Here is a 24,414-nt window from a genome sequence, read left to right as displayed (position 1 = left end):
TCCAAATTTAGATAAATGATACTGATTAAAATATACAAATGTTTCAATTTTTATAATATTTTTGATTATTACAGGACATTAATCATTATTATTAATTCACATTGTTCATGTGAATTATCTGCACAAATCATTGCAACATCCAATAGCTTCATAATATTTTATATAAAACATTCATTTTTTAGATCTGTTATGCTTTCTCTTTATTGTCTTCCTGGACTCTCCTGTCCAGCCTACCACACAGTGCACAAAATGTGATTCATAAAAATAGCAATAAAACAGATAAATAACTTTACAAAAAAAATTCAGCTCTGGTTATTTTCCATTTATATTTCCTCAATGACTTATATAAATTGGGACCATGTTAGTATCTTTACTTGCAGGAAAGCCTGCAACTCTAAATCTAATCGTTTCTGCTTGTTCAATCACAGTGCAAGTCGCACTGTTATAATACAGCACGAAGCATTAAAAAAATGATAAATTGAACAGTTCATTAAATACAAATTTTCATTTCACATCACCTTTGATTTACACAAACACTTTCTGGGGAGACTTATTCTGAATATCTTTTTTTAGAATAATTCTCTTTCTGGCTGGTTGTTTCGCTGTGACTCTTTAATGCATTATTTACTCAGGCGTGTAGGATAGTTATTACAGGAGATTGCTTGATACTATCACCTCAATTTACTTTTTGTTAAAAAATGCTAAATGGCTTTCAATCCTTATATTTTAAATTATGCATACCATATGGTATTCCTGATCTTCCTCACACAGCAGCAATGCAGAACTAATTGAGTTATTTGTTACTAACTAGTATGGCAGTCGTGAATATCTGCTCATGGTAAAATATCACAGTGATCAAACAGCTCCGGCTGTGCTTGCCAAGGGTGAACAGTTTCTTCACCTGTTTGTACACAACTTTAGTCTTCACTAAGAGTTTGTTCATCTTCAAAAATGAAACTAATGACAAGGGACTCCATTTTCAATGGCCAGACAAAAATCTTGCATATTTATAAGAAAGTGCTTCATATCCCTATGCAATCCCAAGTGATTTATAACGAATTAATTATCTTTGAAGAGAAGTCAATGTTGTTTTGTAGGCAAGATGTGACAAGCCAATTTGTATGCGCCAAGGTCCCATGAATAGCAGCCAGTTGACTAGTTGTTTGCTGAGCGATAATGATTTCAGCTTAAATATATCCAAAGATTCTGTACCCAAAGATCCCGTGGTAAAAAATTCCAAAAATTTACAACTTTTTCACAAAGAAAGTCCTCATCAGCTCAGTCTGAAGACACTAACCCATATTTTTGAGCCAAATGTCACTAAGTCTAAATCCTCCAACAAGAGGAAAAAGTCTATCAGCATTGATTATCCCTTTCAGAAATGTACGTCTTTGACCTTACTTTTCCTCTGCCATGATGATTCAGTCCTTCCTCGCATCATCTCCTACCATTATAGCATGAAATTACTCTTTCCCACTGAAGCCATCTTTTGACTTTGAAGTATGAAGACATTACTTTACTAAATTACATTTAATATTCTGCTGAGGACTGATACCAGTTGGAACTGTGGTGACAACAAAATTCTGGCAAACTTTTCCTCACCCTCTTTATTTCTCTCTTTCAGTATGTGTTTTGGTGTGTTTGAGTGTGAGTGTCTTTCTTACCTCTGTCTTTTATTTCTATACTTTTTTCTCTCATCATTACACTCCATCTACAGTTTTCTAGAGGTGTTTGCCTTATTCCCATTTTCTCGAATTACAACATTATGTTGTATTGAGGTAGATTTTTAACTTGTCTATGGATGAGAAGCTATTGTTGCTGGTGGTTTGCCTGTTATGGACAGTGTTTTATTTCCCTTGTCTTCAAGAGCTTTGTAATCTCATGGCAGACCGATATGTTATTAAAATCTATTACAGGAAAGAGAAAGTAACTGTATTAATTTACAGTGACATGTTTATGGTTTCCCCTTATCTAACCGAGACAAAATAAAAAGACTATTATAAATGGAAGATTTAATCTAAACTTTTTGAATAGGTTCTAAATGCACAAGCTATCAATCATTCAAGAATATCAAAATCAACTTATCTCTTCCGAACTTTAAGCAACTTTATATGCTTTCAAGAACTACTTTTCTCAAGAATTGTTCAACTATTTTATCTCTTTAGGTTCTTCAATTATCCTCAATTGAATAGATACCCTGCAAAAGGTGAAATGTACTTTTGTAGAGTTCTTCCCAGTTTCATGCCATTCCAAATCACTTTACTGACTTTTGAAGTCATTTGTGTGTGTAATGTAGGAAATCCAATACTCAAGTTGTACACAACAAGCTCCCACACACAGAAATGTGATTATAGCAGAGAATTTGTGATCATGGTGCTGATTTAGGGTTGCTGTTGGCCAGGATAACTCCCCTGCTTTTCTCTATCTGAATGAGTTATTTCTAACAGTGCAGCAGTCCTTCAGTAATATTCTGGAATCTCAGGCTAGATTTCTGTGCTCACTTTTTTAGACAAGGTACTTCAACTCACAGTCTTCAGACTCTGAGGCAAAAGTGCTTCGAACTGGGCCATGGCTGACACCTCTGATTTTAAACAGCTGCACTCTCATTTGAAAGGCAACTGTCAATCACATAAGAAACAAAACAATCATAGAGTCTGTATATATCTGAGAATTTAGTTTTCTCTTTCAAGCATGTTACCATGGAGAACACGACAATAATCCTTATATTAGGAGTAAACTAGTACAAAGTACTTGCTGTACTATAAATACACTGAATTTAACGAGATGGCTACAAAATCACAGTGATTAAGTGCAGAAGTGAACAACAAAACCACTGTGTATTTTTCTATAAGCTGTTTTGTCATTAAGGTAATTGTTTTGAGATTGGAAATCATTTAAAGCCATGTGGGGGTGTGAAGTCTATGTTATTTTGCTGGGCATGGAAACTCCACTCCGTATTGTATAGCTTCCTTTCCCTATTTGTATGCAAATTTTTTCTTGGTTACTTATCTCTCTTGTTTCTCCTGGTGAATTTTGAAGTTTCTGCAGCATGTGTGAGTGAGAGGTAACTAGAAATGAGCAAGACAATAATGTAGTGGGACCATGAGAAAGGATTCAGACCCAATCTGGGATTATGAGGGTGAAAAGATTGCAAACAAACCAGGGATTGTTCTTTGATAATCACCTGATACATAGCAGGCAGCATGTCTGAATAGCAATGGAAGTGTTGAAGCCAAATTATTTATAATCTGGTTGAAGAAATGCCAGCACAGAAGAACACTTTTATTTAACTGTGGCTTCCAAAATACTTAAATGGTATTAACACTTCCTTTTTATAATAATGGAATGTAAACTCAGTTTTATTAAGAACTATGCTGGTTGACATTTGGAAATTATTACTTTCAGAACTGTTCACTAGCATTTTTGAAAATTACTTTAGAAAATTAATTTACTCCAAAGTCTTCACATAAGGCCTGTCCAAGCAACAGATTTAGGATTATGTATACTCTAGTCACTGCCCCCGTACTTTTCCACACTTCGCCAATCCTTGCTGAATTTTTGGAGGGATATGAATTACCCTCTTGATAAATGAAATTTATTTAATATTTCATTTGCTTAGGTTAATTTTTCCCTTAGAACTATACCACCAAATTTAGCAGCCAATCATCTTCCATCCTCCAACTCTGCTCCTCTCATTTTGATTCTTTACCCCACATGTCACTATCTTCTCTCTCCAAACAACCAATACCATCTGAGCTCCCAGTTTTTTCTAACCTTATCACCAGCACCATTCTAGGGTTCTTCTTTCTGCTCTGTTATTGGTTGCAAAGGCAAAAATATTGTAAGCAAGAGTATAATCCAGACAAAAACTCTTTAATTTATAAGACTTCTTGTTAACTGTCTGTAGCTACTTTTGATTGGTTCCATTTCCAACCATAACAAGACTTGGCTACCTTCACTGCACATCTGCTATGGGGGTGGTGTCTGGTTTCACTTCATTTTCATCTGCAAATACAGATATGGGAGCCAAGCTTCCTTAGTGTTAACAGTACATGACAAAGTGGATGCTTGAATTTGTAATGAAATGGCTCATTTGCTATCAAAATATTCTTAATAGCTGCACAACAAGTTAGTTGACTTAAAGATTTTAAAGTTTTTGACTTTCACAACAGCATTAAAGTGGATTTAGCAATTTTCACAAGTGAAAAAAACAACTTATCTCATCTTTGCAACCCAGAATGAATAAGATCACATTACATTAGCCTGCCATGGTTGGCGTAAAGATGGTGGGTTCGGATGCAAAGTACACCCAGCACCTCAGCTCTGAACTCTGCCTCTGGATTCAGCATCAAGTTACACAGTGGAGCAGGAATACACTAATTCCTAACTAACGTCATGTCCTTGCCCAAACATTTTTAAAAAAATGCATTACTACTCTGTGAAATAAGTGGATTCATGTTTGGACACAGACACCAGAGTTTAGGATTACCTCAGAATCATGGTGGGCAGATTGAGTGCAGCCACCCAACAGGGTATTGGAATAGTCAAATCAGAGAGATAAAAGCATGCATGAATGTTTCAGCAGCAAAAAGCAAAGGCAAGGGTGAAGTTGGGCAACGTTACCAAAGTGAAGGTGACAGCATGGATATGTGATGCAAAGCTAATTTTGAGGAAGTATGTATGAGAGAATGGAATTGTGGTGGGGACTGAGGGCATTTCTACTTATCCTATTTGGTCTTGATCATACAATTTGGAAAATTAGACAGTGATGGGATTGAGAGAAATTGAGAGGTAGAATTGCATAATCAGCATACATCTAGAAACAGATCTATTTTTTGGGTAATGTTACAGAGGAAGTAGCATCAGAAAGAAATCCAGGAATAGATTGTTGGGGATAGCAGAGATAATGACACAGGAAATAAAGTCATTGCATGTGCTTCTTTTGCCTAGAATCAGCCTAGCTGAACAAACTGTAGTGATGCTTTGGAGGAGGATGGGATGATGGATTGTGTCAAAGGTTGCAGACAGTTGAGACAAACAAGGATAGTAATATTTAGATTATATTTGTCACAGTCACAAAAGGACATAATTAGTGATGATTTTGACAAAAATCATTTTGATTCTGTGGCATTGGTGGAAACCTGATTGGAGAAAATCAAGCAAGGAGTTCTGGAAAAGATGACTTTGGTTTTGGTGATAAGCACATGTTGAAGGGCTTCAGGGAAGAAAGGGGAATTAGAGATGGGACAGTTGTTTGCAACATTGGGATTCATTTCTGAGGAGAGAATTAATAACATTGAATTTAAAGGACACATTGACATACCTAATCAGAGCCATTTAACAATATCAACTAACAAAATGGAATCAGTTCCTGAAAACAAAGCAAGTAGGTAATTCTTAACTTATAACCTAGTTTTGTCATAGCTGATACGTTATTTAGCTTTGTACACCAATTTTAAGAAACATATAAAGGCAAGAGAGAAAGTTTTTTTTAATATTTCCAGGGATGAAGGGTCAAGGAAGATTTAAAACTTTTATGTAGTAACCCGATGGTTGTTTTCAAGATGAGGAAGTGCTAAATAAGTTAGAATATTGAGCAGTTAAAGATTTTTTCTATTGTTTGGGAAAAGAGAACGAAGTGTTCATATAGAATTTTTCATTAACTTTTTGAGTCTCAGTTAAAACAATCTGCTGAGTACAGTAAGAAAATTAGTCACAAACCCAAAGAGTTTGTTCATCAGCTTAATGTAAAAATGAAACACACTACACAATCTCACTTTTTACCGCAGATGTTGACAAAATGATTGCAACCAAACCTGTAAAATCCAGTCTAATATATAAAAATAATCCATTTAGAATCAAAAGGTGATCAATCTCCTGGGTTCTCCTATACATTATCTGCACTCATCTCCCTTTTAGGCAGTTTCTTCACTCCCGGGTTTGGTTTAACAATTTAGGTGAGCCAATGTTTTTCTTAAGATCAATGCCTAATGTTTTGGGTTTCCTCTGTATTTTTCTGAATCAGTCACTGTAATCCTGCCTCTGGGTATGTGCTTATTTTTCATTGGTCACGTAACTTTTGCAAAAGATGCTTTGGGGGCCTTATCATCTCAAATCTTATTTCTGCAGTTTAAAGGTTGTTGAAGAATGTTCTTTGGTTCAATATGTTTCCTTATGAAATTATCCGGATTTTCAACAATTCTGTGCAGAATAAGGAAGCATGTTTTGTACCTGAGGCAGTTTTAATCAGCCACCTGCTCTCTGATGATTTGCAAGCTCATCACACTTTGTGTTCTGGTCTCACACCTTTGCAACATTTATTATTCTTAATGTGTCACATCCTTCTCTGTCTTGCATCAGGTTTGCACACAATAACTCAAAAACAAGGTCTCGGTTAAATTTTTAAAAAATATGTTTTGCTCACAAAATGGAGAACAAAAAGGCAAACTGACTCACCATATTTCAACATTTCCCCTCTATCATTTTAGTCAATCAAAATCTACACAAAGTTAAAAACAGATTAGGGTGACAAAAATGGTTAGAAAAAAAATTGATTATAATGTGGAATTATCTGTCAGGAATTGTTGTTGATGCTTTCTGTAAGTTCTTCAAAAGGGAAGAACCTGGTTAGAAAGAAAGGGGTCTGGGGAGGAAACAGATTAGATGGCTCTTGTGCAGGAAAGCACCAGTATTGCTTGACAGATGGAATAGTTTATTTTGTGCATTCTGTGTATTTATGTCAAGTGAAATGCTGCAGCCAGAGAGTTAATCACAAATGCAATGACCGTTGATCATAAGACAAAAGTCAGTCATTTTAACATTTAACAGATAAGAACAAAATCGTGACTTTTTTAAACAGTTAAGTGCATTTCTATTTTGAAAGTATTTTTCTTTTTTTTAGAAACCACAAGCCATGTGCACACAAAGGAGGTTTGTTCCATTTACTGTCAGTTATTTTGTGCTTCGTACACTGTGAGGTGAGACTTTCCATTTATTTATTTACTGTAAACTCATCAATAAATCTGCATTGTTTGTCTTGGGTTCCAAACTTATCATGAATTATGGCCTGAAGTCATAACACATAGTACAATGATTTTGTGTGCTGCATGATAGAATTTTATTCAAAATCCAATCACAACTCTCAGTATACGGGTAATACACTCCTGAATTTTTAATTTCAGGTCCCCAGTGCATAGACTCACGGTGACATGAGCCATGGACAATGGTGTCAAACAGCACGGGATAATTTAAGACACTTGCAAAGAAATTGTCAAACTGGAACAAGGCCCCTGAATTGTATTGGCCCTCATGCCACTTTGGTGGGTTGAGATCTGTTTTGGGATTTGTTAAAGGGGTTCTGACTTTACCCATGCATCCTCCTAGGAGACCAATGTGTCCACTTCTTTCTTCCATTTGAGCAGCCTTGCAATCACTCAATTAGTTTTAAAAAACTTTATTTATACAGCACTGTAACAGGCCCTTCCGGCTTAACGAGTCCACACCGCCCAATTAAACCCATGTTAACCTACATACCCATACCTCTTTGGAATGTGGGAGGAAACCGGAGCACCCGGAGGAAACCCACGCAGTAATGGGGAGAATGTACCAACTCCTTACAGACAGTGGTGGGAATTGAACCCTGATTGCTGGCGCTGTAATAGTGTTATGCTAACCGCCATACTACCGTGCCGCCCAAGTTGTTATGTCTCAATTTAATACTATGTGACTTGTTAAAAAAAAGGATGCTGGAAATACCCAGCAGATCAGATGGCATGTATGGAGAGAGAAACTATTAACATTTCAGCTTGATGAACTTCTGATGTAAGGTTATTGACCTGATATGTTAGCACTGTTTCTCTCTCCACAAGTGCTTAATGTTTCCAGCATTCTCAGTTTTTATTCAGATTTCCAACATGCACAACTTTTGCTTTGTTTTCCCATGCTTCCAATTCATGATTTCATCAGTATTTAGAAAATTAATCCTTCAATCCTTTAATCCAGCTCCTCCAAACTGAAACCACATTTGCAGTGTTCAACAAAGTTTAATCTGGATCCTGGTCCCAACTGTTAAACTTGTCTTGTTCCACTATAGGAATCGAGGTTTGAAACCATGTGGATCTCTGTGTAAGGAACCATTTTTGTTTGTGCAATAATCCACCAGAGTGTATTGATAATAACAATAGAATCACAACAAGTTATACACATAGGTCCTAAATGAGACCTTGTTTATCACAAAATAAAGACTGATAGAGAAGTCCTTCATTCTAATTATAATTCATTACCTAATGTAACTTCACTCATTACCTAATATAAAACTTCCGAATTAACACAATGTAGTCAAGAAGACGTTTCTTTTCTTTTCAACAACAATGAGGATCTTAGAAGAATAATAGGAAAGAAAATCAGGAAAACAAATCCTGCAAGAAAATATAACTGGCAAGAGTTTTACATTACTCATAATACAAAATTCAATAGCTCTGTAGATTAGCAAAAAGAGCAATTGGGCAAGTTTGTATGATGAAGAGCATTGGTCGATCAGCATTCACATTGTCCATCGACTTTCTCTGGGTTTTTGCACTGGAAGTTCCATTTGTGGAGCAAACAAAGAAAAAATTGCACATACAAGTCCATTCTCAGGTCAGACAAAGCAATATTATTGTAGAGGAGAGACATGGCCAATTCATTTTGAGGGTGCAGTCCACTCTTGCTCATTGTACAAAGCATGGTATTTTTATACACATATTGGAAATGAAGTACAACAATGCCATCAAAGGACAGATGTTCAGTTATCATCACATAACCAATCTGAAGCAAAAATTTGCATGATTAGCCTCACTTTCCCTGTGTGATCATTGTCTGCCATGGAAAGCTTTGCCTCTGGTCAGTATTGAGTGACCTCAGCTTTTGTGACTATCCACATTTTCCAGAGCACCCAGCAAATATCCAGATCTATTATTCCATGTCACATTCCATCTATTGACCTTTTGTGTTCAAAAAAACCTTTCACCTCTCCCTGCATTTCTGCAGTCACTAATTGTCTTGGAGATAAGCCTGTGACTTCATTTATCTTCACTCAAGGGTTATCTATCTCAGGACAGGATGGTCATTTTAACTTACGTTCCTCTTTCGGTAGTTTGTGTTAATAACTCCTGCTCAGTCTACCTTAGCAATTCCAAGCCTGCATGTTCTGAGATAACGTGGCTACATTGTTGACTATTTCAATTAAATCTTTGCAATATATCTTCATCTGTGTTGTCCTACATGACTTTGTGATGACCCAGGCTCACAATGGCTGTGGACATAACTATAAAGATTTGCATAATCCTATGACCTCTGATAAAAATGAGATTATCTTCACATGAACATTCCAGTTGGTTGTTCCATATTTTTACTGCTGAGTCTGATAGCCCAACTACACAAATCAGATCTAACTTTAAGGGGGCAGAAGTACACCTTTGACTTACTATGTGTTTTTACATGCAAGTTAATCCATCATGTTACTTCTCCTGGTCCAGATGTCCCACTTCAATTCTTTTAGTCAACTATTATAAAAACAAAGCAACTTCCCCAGAGTGTCTGAAGAAATTAGACCCCATACAACATAAAACCATTTGTCAATTCCAGAAAGGTCGTATAGTGATAAAGACCTACTACACTTTTAAAAAGGTAATTCTATTGGAATTGCAGAGCCTTAACTTTTTTTTCCTGAGGAGTTTGATGGACATATTTGAGATAACCAGAGCAACATCACACCATGCAATGCATTTCATTTGTGAGGCTGTCAACAAGGTCCCATTATCACAGAGTTTTTGGAGGACCAAGATATCTTGGGCAATAAATTTCTAGTTTCCACGTCAACTGCAGAAGTGTGCCTGCTTGAAGCTGGTGTTCCATTTTTACCCTGATAAAAGTAAGCATTGATATAATTATTTTTTACGGTAAAATCTGGCAGATTATTTACTGGTTTTGCTGACTTTAAATATATGGATACAGAATTTTCTGTAAAATAATGGTACAGAAAATTCAAACAAAGGATGATATGAAATTACACTCAAATATCCAGTAGTTATCATCCACTTTGCATTGCTCTATCATTAGTTTTGTAAAAACAGCATCTTGCTGTCTGCCCTGCCGTTGATGTGTATTGAATAAAGTGAAGTTATCTGGATAGCTATGTATTAAATTTACCACACAAGGTTAAAATTGATTATTTTAACCTAATGATGATAGCCAATCAACCTCATTAGCACTGAAAATGAAATATTACAAGTGTGGAACCTCATTCCTTTAGGTATTAAATGTCATGTTTTAAAAATACGAGTTATGCTATTTATGGAACTCATTTAAAGCTAGATAAGCACACAGTTTGAGGGTTTGAGGGAGACATTTTTCAAAGTTTGTGCTGGTGCTAAAACACGTAAACGCCAAATACTGTCATTCAGTAATAGAATTTGAACTGGTAGAAAGTAGCAATGTATGCTTATTAAAAAAAAGTACAATGTAGAGATAATGTAATATAATTGAATTCTGTTAAAAATAATGCATGAGGAAGATAATATTAATACATTAACATGGCACAGTATAAGAATCATGATAAATAAAACAAATAATTGTAGGTTTAATTTATAGTAGACCAAATAATAAAAAAGTAATCCCTAGTAACTGTATAACATAGACATGGAAATGTTCAGATTTTCTAATACAATATATTATAGCGGTATGTAATAATATGGATGCACTTCTATTGCTGTGGTAATATATATAATATTCAATTAACTCACTTACCCTATGTCTGATCATTTCTGACTTAGCCTTGGAGTATCCAGATGAAGAAAGCTACAAAAAGTCTAAATTAATGACTTTAGCAAAAGCTTAGCAAATAAAAATTAATGTATTTATTTCTCAACGTGTTCCTCCAATTTTAGTCCAGTAGGAATACTTAATATAACACTGGAAGCAAAATAATAAGCTGTAGGTATATTTGTATTCCACACTTTCTATAAATAACCACATTCTTGTCAGACTTGCCAAACTTATCAAATTCAGCTCTATGGTTTTTAAAGCTGGAATCTTTATATTCAATTTAGCCTGACAAATGAACATTACAGATCTGTAAAAAAAGAATGCTCAAAACTTTACGGCTGTTTGAAAATATCACCTGAATTCTATCCAGCTTTACCAAAGTAATTGTTTCCCAGAAATTCAGTGGCCAATGCCCACTCATCATGGGCAAAATAGAGGCCCATGTATCCTGTGCTGTGGGCATCCATACTCTTTCCTTACATTGTATTGTCTATAATATTTCAATAGGGTACTTCATTGAAGTCTAGGACATATACCAATATGGTGTGAAATGGTGAATGAAATATTCAAATTGGAATGTTGTAGGGCCATTTTCTAATATCAGTCAGCCTGAACAGTGACTTACCATGTAATAAACTTATCCATCAACTTGTGGTCCCTGAAGAGCGGAAAGATCCCTTCTTGCAGCAGTAAGTAAAAGAGTCATCCACTGCTTTCAAATCCCCTGCTGATTTGTGTAAAGAGTGAAACCCTGGGTGATTTGTCCTTTTTTTTTGATTGTGTGACCTTGAATCTGACTGCTGAAAATCTGACATTGTCGATGCTATTCATCATTGCAGGTTTTTTTTTCTGACTGCCCTTGTACCAGGCAATGAGACTGGAGGATGAGGAGGAGGAGGAACAATTGAGAACAGAGGAAGATGAGGGGGAGCAAGGAAGATATGTCAGGGAGACACAGCTTGCTGGAGATAGCAATGCACAAGGAAATATACCTGCAGCAGATCCTCATGAACTTTTCAAAGGGCAATGTCTCCAGCACAGCTGCCTCTATTTAACTGAGCTATTTCTCCTGCTACGTCAATTTACTCAATCTTCATAACGGGGCATAAACTAGATTATCTGCACTAATTCCTGACCTTTGAAGGCCTTTAATTTTGTGCCCTCTTATTCCTATTAGGACAAGGGAATTGCAGAATTATCAGGGAGGGGAATACTATTTACAAGGGCCAGAGTGAAGTAGAATGAGGCATGGTAGTTTCACATACAATAAATGTTCCAATGTGCCATAGATTGCACTTACATTGCCATACATACTCTGCATCATTAAGCTGGGTCAAATGAAAGGGATTCCAGTCCCTTAGTGTCCAAATGGCTTGTAAGGACTAACAGTGAACTATACTGATTTAGGCCTGGTTTCCTTGCAGTTACCACGATTCAGGAATCCTTCACTATTCCTCTGTTCTGCATTGTTTCACCCAGGCTCTTGGATTGCAGGCTGATAATAAGGGGCATGAGCTATCCCACTGAAACTTCATTGATGACTCCTATCAGGAAATCTAGCATAGCTGCAGACACATGTTGCCACAAGGAATTCACTGAAGAGGTAACTGTTAAAGTCAAGAAACACTTCTGCTATCTTGACGATTTGGTAGTATCTTTGTAGTCCAGGCCATGGTATCCAGGTTTGCTGTTATCTGTTGTCCTTTATGTGGGATGGAACTTGCCACCATCTGGGCAACAGCAAGTGCAGCAGGAGCAGGTGCAACATGAAAATGGTGAAGAGCTGGAGTGGTGTCAGCTTCCAATGCCCCTCAGTGTCAAAGATCTGGGAGTGGCTTAATGAAGGACACTTGACATGAACACACCTGTAGTTGATCAACTGCCTTCCTTCAATCTAGCCTTACGGGTCTTGCAAAATGCCAATACTAAATCGAGAACTTAATTGGTATTGGTTTATTATTATCACTTGTACCAAGGTCTTGCATACCGATCATACAGGTCAATTCATTTCACAATGCAGTTACATTGGGTTAGTACAGAGTGCATTGATGTAGTACAGGTAAAAACAATAACAGTACAGAGTAAAGTGTCACAGCTACAGAGAAAGTGCAGTGCAATAAGGTGCAAGATCACAACAAGGTAGATCGTGAGGTCATAGTCCATTTCATCGTATAAGGGAACCGTTCAATAGTCTTATCACAGTGGGGTAGAACAAATTTATTGAACAACTCAATTTATCGTATTGGATAAGATAATAGGAAGATGAGAGAAAGAAGAAAAAATGTTAGAAGTATCACATACAGTTCCTTGCTGAACTTGCTCCAGTTACCCACTATGTCCTAGATGCTTTTAGAGAAGAAAGTGTGCAGGCAGACTCACCTTCTCTGGTGGCAACCTCTTGTCTCAAATCGTGTGCGATTTTCTGCATGAAGGGAGTAACTGTCATCTAAGGATGAGGCAAATAGTTGCCATGAATAACTGGCATGTAAAAAGGGATGTGTGGGGATCTGAGTGTTATAATAGTATAATAGTATAGTGATATGAAGACGGGATGGAGTGTGGAGCAGTGATTGCAGGAGATGGAAAGGTGGCATGGGAGGGCAGACTAGCCCAGATTTTACTGACATGACCCCATTCCCTGGACTAATCCTAATAAAATGTGAAAGATTGACTTCTTTCCTGAGACAGTCCTGGAGCCAAGAATTAATATCCTGATTGGTAGCAGGGCCTTGAGTGATAGAGTGGAGTGATATGGGCAGGACTGAACAAGTCCCAACTATAAAACTCCTTTAGATGTTAGCGTGGGAATTGATTGAAGAAGCTGAAGCCTATAAAAAGATTTAAGAGCCAATTTATAGAAAATAGGAATCTAGGGCCGAGGAATTGGGGTTCAAATTAGTGCATAAGTCAGACACAGACTGACAAGAATTAATAATACTGCTGTCATTTTCAAAAAAAATCCACTTTGAAATGGCTAACATGGCTGGAAAATAAGTTTTTAAATTTCCCAATAATCAGCAGAAAACTAAGTTTCAAAAGTTGGTGGATTTTAAATGGATGGTCAGTTCCACAAATGAAAACCACCATGTGCAACCAAGATGCAAGACCAGGCTAATGTTTTAATTGAAATCAGGTTTGTTTCTGTTCCAATGTAAATCTCCATGGATTCTTACATCTTATTTTCATCATCTATTCCTGTAAGCATTGTTGTAAAGTTACATGTTGCAAAATGGGTTAACCTTTTTATTCAAAAACAGCAAAGAAACTGTTGGGGGAGCTCAGTGGATCGAGACCCATCTGTGGTGGGGGGGGTTGTGGGAGGAAATGTTGACATTTCGGGTCAGGTTGAGACACAGCAACAGAACTAATGCAGGGTCTTGTCCCGAAACATTGACAATTTCTTTTCCCCTTCACAAATGCTGCTTGACCTGCTGAGTTCCTCTAGCAGTTTGCTTTTTGCTCCAGGTTCCAGCATCAGCAGTCTTCTGTGTCTCATTTTTTTTCAATATGGACTCAGAGGAATTTAAGCACAGATCATCTCAACAGCAAATGTGGCTGCCAATTATTGTCCAAGTGAATAACACATGTTTGTTGTAATTTATTCAAACATATTTGTATTACTGAAATGCATTTTGCCGTTACTATTAAAACAGCAATTTTCAGATATTTTCTCAGTCATCAATATGATTGAGTAGCATAATATCTAATCAGACTTTTACACATTGTTCATGCTGCTTGTTCAATGGACAGCTTACATAATTTAAGAAGGCCTACAATAGGAATTAACCAATAGATTATGCATTTTTCATGATAAATAAAAAGTGTTTTCTTTTTATATTAATTATTTCCCTGGCATATAAATAATTTCAAAATTCTATAAAAAAGACAACTATTGTATTGTTCCTCAGCTCAGGTTGCAGAGTAAGGAACAAGATAATATGTATCCTCAATAATAGAACATAATCAAACATTTAGAAAGAATATATATCAACAATACAGGGTCAATATGATTCCAATAATATTGTGGCCAATAGCGTGATAGTACGTAAGGCATTGGCCAAGTTTCACCGATTGTTTAGATGTTATAAGTATCAATTTTTCAATGTGCAGTGCATGTGCTCACATTTGTAGCATGATTCATACTACCAGCATATAGGGAAACACAATGGCACAAGTGACACTCATACCAACTGGAAGCATGCAAACTAGGCAGACTGTAACAATAATTACCATGCAATGCTGATTTGATGATCTTGCTATGAAAATGGACCTTAATAATGCAGCCAATGCTTAATGTTTGACTCACATGGAGGACCCAGCTTTTAGCAGCAGGAAGGACAACCACACTTGTGCTATTCGACTGTTCATAGTTGTAATGATAGTTATTTATGGAGTGCTATTTGGTGTTCATTGGGGTTAGTATTTCTTTCAGACATCAGAGCAGTTTTGTAGTATATATTGACTGGCTTAGCAGAAGGCAAAGCAACTGTCTGGGGACAATGAGGAGAAGACACACAGAGCAACATAACCTGTCAGAAGATTGAGGAGGAGGAGAAGGAGGAGGATGAAAGGTACTATCCAGTGAAGTCGTTAAGAGTACATGACTTCTAAGAAATGGCTTATAAGACTTTGCTTCATTAATGAGCTCATGACAGGTTTGCGCTGAGACAAAAATGCAACTGCAGAACATTGGTGTCTTTAAAGATCACAGGGGCCATCATTTCTGTGTCTTTGCATCTTGCCTGGCTGGCTCATTAGCTCACAAATAACTGCACAAGATCAATATTCCAAATAGCATCAAGAATATTTGGCCATCTTTTGGAAAGCTCTCACAGTGTGTTGTGTTGTAGGCCTTTGCAGTTTTGCTGGACACTCAAATGATTGGCAGGCAGTTTCTCGGCTCCAACACGGAGAAACAAGTTGGTCTGAAGATATTCAGGATGTCGGTCAGCTTTGCCCCGGCAGATTACAAAAAGCAGAGCCAAGCTTCAAGCTGAGAAGTTTCATGGAATTTCAAACTGCACAAGTACATTTAGTCCATTTATCTTTGGGTGAAAGACCGTTTAAATAATTCCTCACTAATTCAGATAGGCCAGTCCCCTATTACTTACTACCAGGGAGGGCACTGGTCAAAGACTTCATCTTAAGTGATGACTTCCATTCATTCCTAATGCTCCTGTTCATCCTTGGCTGTTGCCTCAGCCAACTGAAAACAGTGCATTAAAGATAGTAACCAGAAAGAACACATGAGCAATGAAGTGGTAAGTGCTCTGTGGTGATGTTAATCACCCAGCTGACACATTACCAACAAGTCAGTGGAGTTAAAATTGTCCCTTAGGAATTTATTGATGCTCTGTTGCCTTCAGCTGCATTGTTTTTTGAATTGTTGCCTCGTCCCTTATGAATTTGCTGGTGTCCCCACAGTTGCATTGATTTATTAATTTCTTGTTCTTTTCAATGCTGGATAAATTTAGGAATTTACTGCTACCCTCTTTCCTATTTAATGTATTTATGCATGCTGCTGGTATTAATTTGTTAACTGATGCTACCCACTGAGGAAGATAATTTATTAATTTGATGGTTTCTATGGCTCTATTCATTACTTTGATTCACTGGTAGCTACTTACTTTTGCTGCAGTGCTTATTGCTATCCTGTGGTGCATGTCAGTAAGCTGTAATGCATATAGTCTGTGTTGGTGTTTGTGAATTTAATTTTCTAAGAGTCATTAAACAGATTTTGTTGTAAATTGAGATTTCAGTTAAATCCATTATCTTTGAACCTCCATGTTACTACCACAGCAGCAGCTGCTGTTCCCCATTGGAAATGCATTGCCATCATTTTGTTTGGGAGCATGAAAATAAAAAAAAAGTCTGGATTTCCAAGAGCAATACCACAAGATACAAATAATTTTTAAACATAAATCTGTATAGTTTTTAAAGTGCTGGTTTTAGTACCAGGAAGTTCAAAGTACAGGAAGGAGATAAAGAGCCTAGTTACACGACAGCAGAATCCACTCCAGGTCTTACAAATCTGACCCTAAACAATAACTCACCTGGTGGCTCCACATCAAGAACGAAGAGTCGCCACCGCGTATCTCGGAAACGTGGCAAGAGGGCTGGGCTGCAGGCAAGGCTGAAACAACGTGGTTACAAGATCCCCCTCCCCAGCATACTACTAGCTAACGTCCAGTCCATTGAGAACAAAGTTGATGAACTAAGGGCAAGATTGACCTACCAAAGAGAACTGAGGGACTGTTGTCTACTATGTCTCACTGAACCGTGGCTCACACCTGCCCCACCTGACTGTGCTATTCAACCGGAGGGCTTCTCATTCCATTGAATGGACGGTACAGCGTCCTCAGGCAAAGTTAAAGGCGGAGGGGTCTGCTTCTTAATCAACAACTTGTGATGCTTGGACGTGATGGTCCTGGTGAGCTCCTGCTCACCCAGCCTGGAATATCTAATGGTGAAGTGTCGACCATTCTATGTGCCAAGGGAGTTCGCTTCAGCTATCCTGATGGCAGTCTACATCCCACCCCAGACAGACATGAAGCCTGCACTTAATGAGCTAAACTCTGTGGTCAACAACCTTGAGACAGGATACCCTGAGGCCCTCTTCATCATTGCAGGGGACTTCAATCAGGCCAACCTCAAGAGTGTGTTACCAAAATACTATCAGCACATCTCCTGCTCCACCAGGGGCGCCAACACCCTTGACCACTGCTATACAACCATCAAAGGTGCCTTCTAAGCCACCCCTCGTCCTCACTTTGGGAAATCAGACCACCAGGCTGTGCTCCTCCCTGCATACAAACAGAAACTGAAACGGGAGGATCCGGTATGGAGAGTCGTGCAGTGCTGGTCTGAGGAAGCAGATGAGCTCCAGCGTGACTGCTTTGAGACAGTGGACTGGTCCATGTTCAAAGACTCAGCTGCCAGCCTTGATGAGTATGCCACACCATTACAGACTTTATCAGCAAGTGTGTGAAGGACTGTGTACCAAAGAAGGCAATCCAGGTGTTCCCAAACAGGAAACCATGGATGAACCAGGAGATCCACTCCCTACTGAAGGAGACGACTGCTGCACACAAAGCTGGGGATCCTGATCTGTACAAGAAATCGAGATATGACCTTCGGAAAGCCATCAGGGATACTGACTCAAAATAGAGTCCCTGACCAGCAGTCAGTTATGGCAGGGCTTACGTGCCATAACAGGCTACAAGACGAAGTCAGGCTGCATAGCTAACAACAGTGCATCCCTTCCTGATGAACTTAACGCATTCTATGCGCATTTTGGACAAAAGGGAAGTGGATTGTCACCATCCACCCTGGCAGCCACCAACACAGCTGAACTTTGTCATCACAGTAGAGGACGTAAGATCAGTCTTCCAGAGAGTGAACATGAGGAAAGCACCTCGCCCAGATGTTGTCCCTGGCCGTGTGCTCAGATCTTGTGCTGATCAGCTGGCAGAAGTATTTGCGGACATATTCAAACTCTCCCTGCTTCAATCTCAGGTTCCCTCCTGTTTTAAGAAGACCACTATCATCCCGGTACCAAAGAAAAGCAAGGTAACATGCCTCAATGACTACCGACCAGTGGCTCTGACATCCACCATCATGAAGTGCTTTGAGGGGTTGGTCATGGCTCGCATCAACTCCAGCCTACCAGACAACCTGGACCCATTGCAATTTGCCGTTCGCCGAAATAGGTCTACAGCAGATGCCATCTCCCTGGCCCTACACTCAACTCTGGAGTATCTGGACAGTAAAGATACCTACGTTAGGCTATTGTTTATTGACTACAGCTCTGCCTTCAATACAATAATCCCAAGCAAGCTTGTCACAAAACTCCAAGACCTAGGACTCAACATCTCATTCTGTAACTGGATCCTTGACTTTCTAACAAACAGACTGCAATCAGTGAGGATAGGCAGCAATACCTTCAGCACGATTATTCTCAACACGGGTGCCCCACAAGGCTGCGTCCTCAGCCCTCTACTCTACTCCCTATACACTCATGACTGTGTGGCCAGATTCTGCTCTAACTCCATCTACAAGTTTGTAGATGATACCACCATTGTAGGCCGTATCTCAAACAGCGATGAGTCGGAGTACAGGAAGGAGATAAAGAGCTTAGTGGAATGGTGTCATGACAACAACCTTGCCCTCAATGTCAACAAAACAAAAGAGCTGGTCATTGACTTCAGGAAAGGGGGCGGTGTACATGCACCTGTCTACATCAATGGTGCTGAGGTTGAGAGGGTTGAGAGCTTCAAGTTCCTGGGAGTGAACATCACCAACAGCCTGTCCTGGTCAAATCACATAGATGCCATGGCCACCAGCGCCTCTACTTCCTCAGGAGGCTAAAGAAATTTGGTTTGTCCCCTTTGACTCTCACCAACTTTTACAGAAGCACCACAGAAAGCATCCTATCTGGGTGTACCATGGCTTGGTACGGCAACTGCTCTGCCTAGGACCGCAAGAAACTGCAGAGAGTTGTGGACATAGCCCAGCGCATCACGGACACCAGCCTCCCCTCCTTGGACTCTGTCTTTACCTCTCGTTGTCTTGGTGTAGCAGCCAGCATAATCAAAGACCCCACCCAACTGGGACATTCTCTCTTCTCTCCTCTTCCAATGGGTAGAAGAGACAGGAGCCTGAGGGCACGTACCACCAGACTTAAGGACAGCTTCTACTCCACTGTGATAAGACTATTGAACGGTTCCTTTAAACAATGGATGGACTATGACCTCACGATCTACCTTGTTGTGACCTCGCACCTTATTGCACTGCACTTTCTCTGAAGCTGTGACACTTCACTCTGTACTGTTACTATTTTTACCTGTACTACATCAATGCACTTTGTACTGACTCAATGTAACTGCACTGTGCAATGAATTGATCTGTTTGATCGGTTTGTAAGACAAGCTTTTCACTGTATCTCACTACAAGGGACAATAATAAACCAATACTAATACCAATGTGACAATAATAAAGCAATTTACCAATTAATTTCCCAATTTACCAATGACAGAGTTAGGTTAGAAAATTGCACTAAGAATGGGATCCTGATGGAGTCGTGGTAGGTGAACATGTGCCCTTCAAACGAGGGGGGATGGGCACTGAGAGCAGACCTTCTTCCCCCCATCAAGTTCCTGCAGTCTGAAAATCCATGTTCTCACTTTGAATTTCTTTAGCCCAGGAGTAACGCTTAAGTTTTATGTTTTTTTAAAATTGCTTTATGAAGCGACAGACATTATTCATTCCTAACAGGAATTTGGCACAGACAATTAAAAGGCTGACAATGAATAGCCCTCAGGCAGAAACTGGAAGGACTCAGAGGTAAGTAGCTAATTGAATAGATATAATTTAACTGTGACATAAAAGTACTGCAGAAATAGCATGACAAGATGAAATAATTGCATGTTAATTTTGGGGAAAATCAGCAGTGCATATTGTAAGTAAGGTATCTAATTCATATAGTTGAATAATGGGTTCCGCACAGAAAGTCAGAGGTTAAATTTAACCATCAGCTTCTCAGTTAATTTAACTATCAGCTTCACTGCGAAAGTGCACCCACTGATCAATTTATGAACACTGAGTGTGCTCTTTAGTGGAATTATTCACTGTAATCTACTTCCGCTTTTGTTCTTATCTTAAATTACCATCGAGTAAAGCCTAAAAAGGTGTAAAACTTTTTATACATCAATTTACTGAAATGAAAAGTATTAAAACCGCAATAGTAACATTTTTATTGTAATCGTCAAAAGAAGGTACAAAAACAATTTGAATAAATTGCATAAGTTGCTCAAAAGTGATTTATTGCAATGCAGTTACAAAGAATACTAAATTACAAACATGAAGTGGTGACATACGTGATAGAATTAAGGGCAGTATTAATATTTACAATAATGTAATATGGTAACTAGAATCACACAGCACAGAAACGGGCCCTTTCAGTTGATCTCATCTATGACCATTGTGATGCTTATCTAGAATAATCTCCTTTACTTCTATTAGGCCTGTATCCATTTATGCCTTTCCTATCTAAATATCTGTTCAAATGCCCTTTAAATGTTGTATTTGTATCTGCCTCTAGCACCTCCTCTGGCTGCTCAGATATTCACCACCCTCTGTGTGAAAAACCTACTCCTCAGATCCCCTTTAAATGTCTCTCTTCTTGCCATAGAACTGTGCCCTCTAACTCAAGTCTCCCCTGCTCTGAGAAAGGGACTACTTATTCTATCTATGACCCTGATAATTTTGTAAATCTCTGCAAGGTCACCCCTCAGCCTCCTACATTTCAGTGCGAATAACCTATCCAATCTCTCCTCATAACTACAGTCCTCCATTCCTGGCAACATCCTGGTGAATCTCCTCTGCACTCTCTCTCTCTCTCTCTCTTTCTCTCTTTCCATTGGTACCACATCTTTCCTGTAGTGTGCAACTATAACTATATAGAATATTCCAAATGCAGTTGAACTAACGTTTTGTACAGCTGCAACATGATGTCCCAACTCTTACACTCAAGGTCTTGGCTTATGAAGGTGAGCGTCCCAAATGCCTTCTTCACTATCCTATCCAACTTTGTCACCACTTTCATTGAACTCAGGACACTTCTCTCACTTGCCCATCCTCATTTCCTTCATTACAGATTCACAATCAATAGGCTATGTTTATAGTACATAGCAATAACATAAACCTGGACTATGGTACAGGTCAGTCAACCAAAAATGAATCATCATGGCTTGTGAAAGTCTCAAACCATTCTATTATAATGCATATATAATGATTCAATATTTAGAGTATTATGTTTGTCCAATGAAAGGCTACATTTAATCTCTGTGCTCTACCATTTGCCACATTGTAGCTTATTACAATGAAGTGGTCAACAAGGTTTTAATTCTTGCTATGAGCAAGTCTGATTTTGACACTAGAATGAGCATTTATTCTGCTTAAAGCATGTACTTTATTAGGTTTTGAAGTTATATTATTGAGCAAAGCTTTATAGGATTCACCCACATTTCTGGCAGGCACTATTCCTAACTTTTTCCTAATTACTATCGACAGTAAAGAGGATGTGAAGTTATAAGATTTTTGACCCATAATTTTCGTGATATTAGGGGTAAAATTTACAACTGCTATCGATGGGGCACCAAAGATCTACAGTGCAAAATAAACACACTTTCCTTTTATTTTAATAGAATTGACTCCATTCCTGAACAAAATATTGCTCTGTAAACTGAATTAAGTTTTTGCAATTGTGCACCTTTCATTCTGAAATGATGAAAATAAACCAAGTTACTTGGCTTATTGCCATGGTAACTGGAGAACTGTAGTGTAATTGCATTGATATTTTCTAAATCATCATTAGCAGTATGCAGTTCAACATAAAAAGACCTTCAAAATACTGATGCAATTCAGCTAGCTGCTGCACTTAACTGGAGATGGTGTTGCATTTTTAAAAACAAAACAATTACATATATTCCAAATCATCTTCATTTTACCATGCCAACTAAAAGAATAAAGAACATGATATAGGGAAAATGCAATCATTTTATTCAATATTTTTTCTTTTTTCTCAGAAGTAAAATCACCTGACTGGGCCTGGAATCGATGCACTAATGGAGGGAGGTTCATATTGTCTTCATATAAGAAAAGCAAAAAACACAACTTCCACCTGTATACCACCTCCAACACACCAAATGACTTCACAGGAGCATTATGTAATAAGGAATTTGCACTGAACTATGTGGGTGATATTGAGGGAAGATGGTCAACTGTTTCATCAAAGAGGTAAGCTTTATGCCGTGCTTTTAAGGTGGCATGAGAGCAAGACAGTGGAATTTCAGAAGGGAAGTTCTAGAGTTTAGGATCTTAGCAGCTGAAGGTATATCCACCAATAAAAGTGCAATTTAAATTCAGAAGCTTAAAAGGACAGACTGAGAGAAATACAAATACCGTGATGAGTTAAGGAAAGTGAGACTATGGAAGGATTCGAGAACAGGAATGAGAATTTTAGAATCAAGATGTCTTTTAACAAGGAGCCAGTGTATCTCATCAAATATAGGCAAAATGGGACATAGTGTGAGTGGAACATGAAAGAGTACAGTAGAAACAAATCTGCTTACAAAAGGTATGGGTGAGAATTTCAACAAAGTGAATTGAGGTAGGACTATATTCAGGCAACAATCCAGAAATGGAAACTGATATTCTTTGTGATGAAACAAACTTGAGTCTGAAACTCAACTTGGGGTCAAGTATGAATATTCTGGCTCAGTTTCAACTTGGGGTCAAGTATGAATATTCTGGCTCAGTTTCAGACAGTTGTCTGGAAGAGGAATGGAGTCTGTGTTCACAGAACAAATATTGTTGTAGTGACTGAAGATAGCAGCATCTCTCTTCCCTGTGTTTAGTTGGAAGAAAATTCTGCTCATCATTCTGCTTTATTAGACAAATAGTCAGACAATGGAGAGGTCAAGTGAAGTGAATGGTCAAGGAAAACTGGGTGCTCTTGGTGTTCTTTTGGAGGTTGATACGATGATTTTGGTTGATATTGTTGAGGCAGCATGTAGATGAAAAACAGAAACGATGAAGAAATCTATGGAAAACACCAGAGGGAATGGTGCAGGGTGTGAGAAGAAAATCCATCATTGTTGATTCTATGGCTACAATTCAACAGATAAGCTTGGAACCAGGCAAGAGTAATTCCATCAAGTGGCAGATAGACAGGTGTTTGAGAAAGATGGTGTGGTCAACTATGTCTAGAATGCAGACAGGTTGAGAAGGATAAGAAAGGATATATATCTTTATCACAGTCACACTGAATGTCACTAGTGACTTCAATCAGAACTGTTTGGAACTTTGAGGTGGGCAGTTACCTGACTGGAGGGTTTCAAAGAATCAATTCAGTTACGATGGTCATTAATTTGGGGGGAGAGGAAGGCTACACTTTCAGTGGTTTTGCAGAGGAAGGGGAGTTTGGTGACGGGGTGGTAGATTGCAAAGGTAAGTGGATTCAGAGTTGCTATTTTTGAAAAAAGAAATGCTGAATGGCATAATTGAAGGAGAAGGAGATGGCCCCTGGGGAAAGAGAACCATACCAACTAATGTAAGTATCAGTGGTTTATTGTCAATGAAGTCAAGGAAGCAGAAGGTTAAAAATTATAATTTTGAAGGAGGCTTGAAGAGAGGTAGGGGGCAAACTAAAGAACAATATACATTTGGGATTGGAGCTGGAACGAATATTAGGCCCAATGGGCTAGGGGGAGGGAAGGAGGTAGCAGACCAAATAGTCTCAATCTTAGTGACAAAAAAGTTCATGAACTCTTTGGACTTATTACGCTTCAATGGAACTGGGAAACTGCACGTGGGTTAGCCTGACTTTCAATGTAATAATATTATTTAGGTGATATGTAAAATATCTGCATGACAATCTGAACAGAGAACCTGCTGCTATTAAAGTATCTCAGCATAACTTCTGAAAAATACGATCAGACATTATTCTCTAGTGCAATTTCACATTTTCCTCTTTACAGATTTAGCCTAGCCTTTGTGTGTTTTTATTTACATCTTCTCAGCTATTATTTTGCTGCTTTCAAGTGCTAAATA

The sequence above is a fragment of the Pristis pectinata genome, chromosome 16, assembly GCF_009764475.1.
Source record: "Pristis pectinata isolate sPriPec2 chromosome 16, sPriPec2.1.pri, whole genome shotgun sequence".
Taxonomy (NCBI): Eukaryota; Metazoa; Chordata; class Chondrichthyes; order Rhinopristiformes; family Pristidae; genus Pristis; species Pristis pectinata.
Note: the sequence above shows the minus strand (reverse complement) of the source record.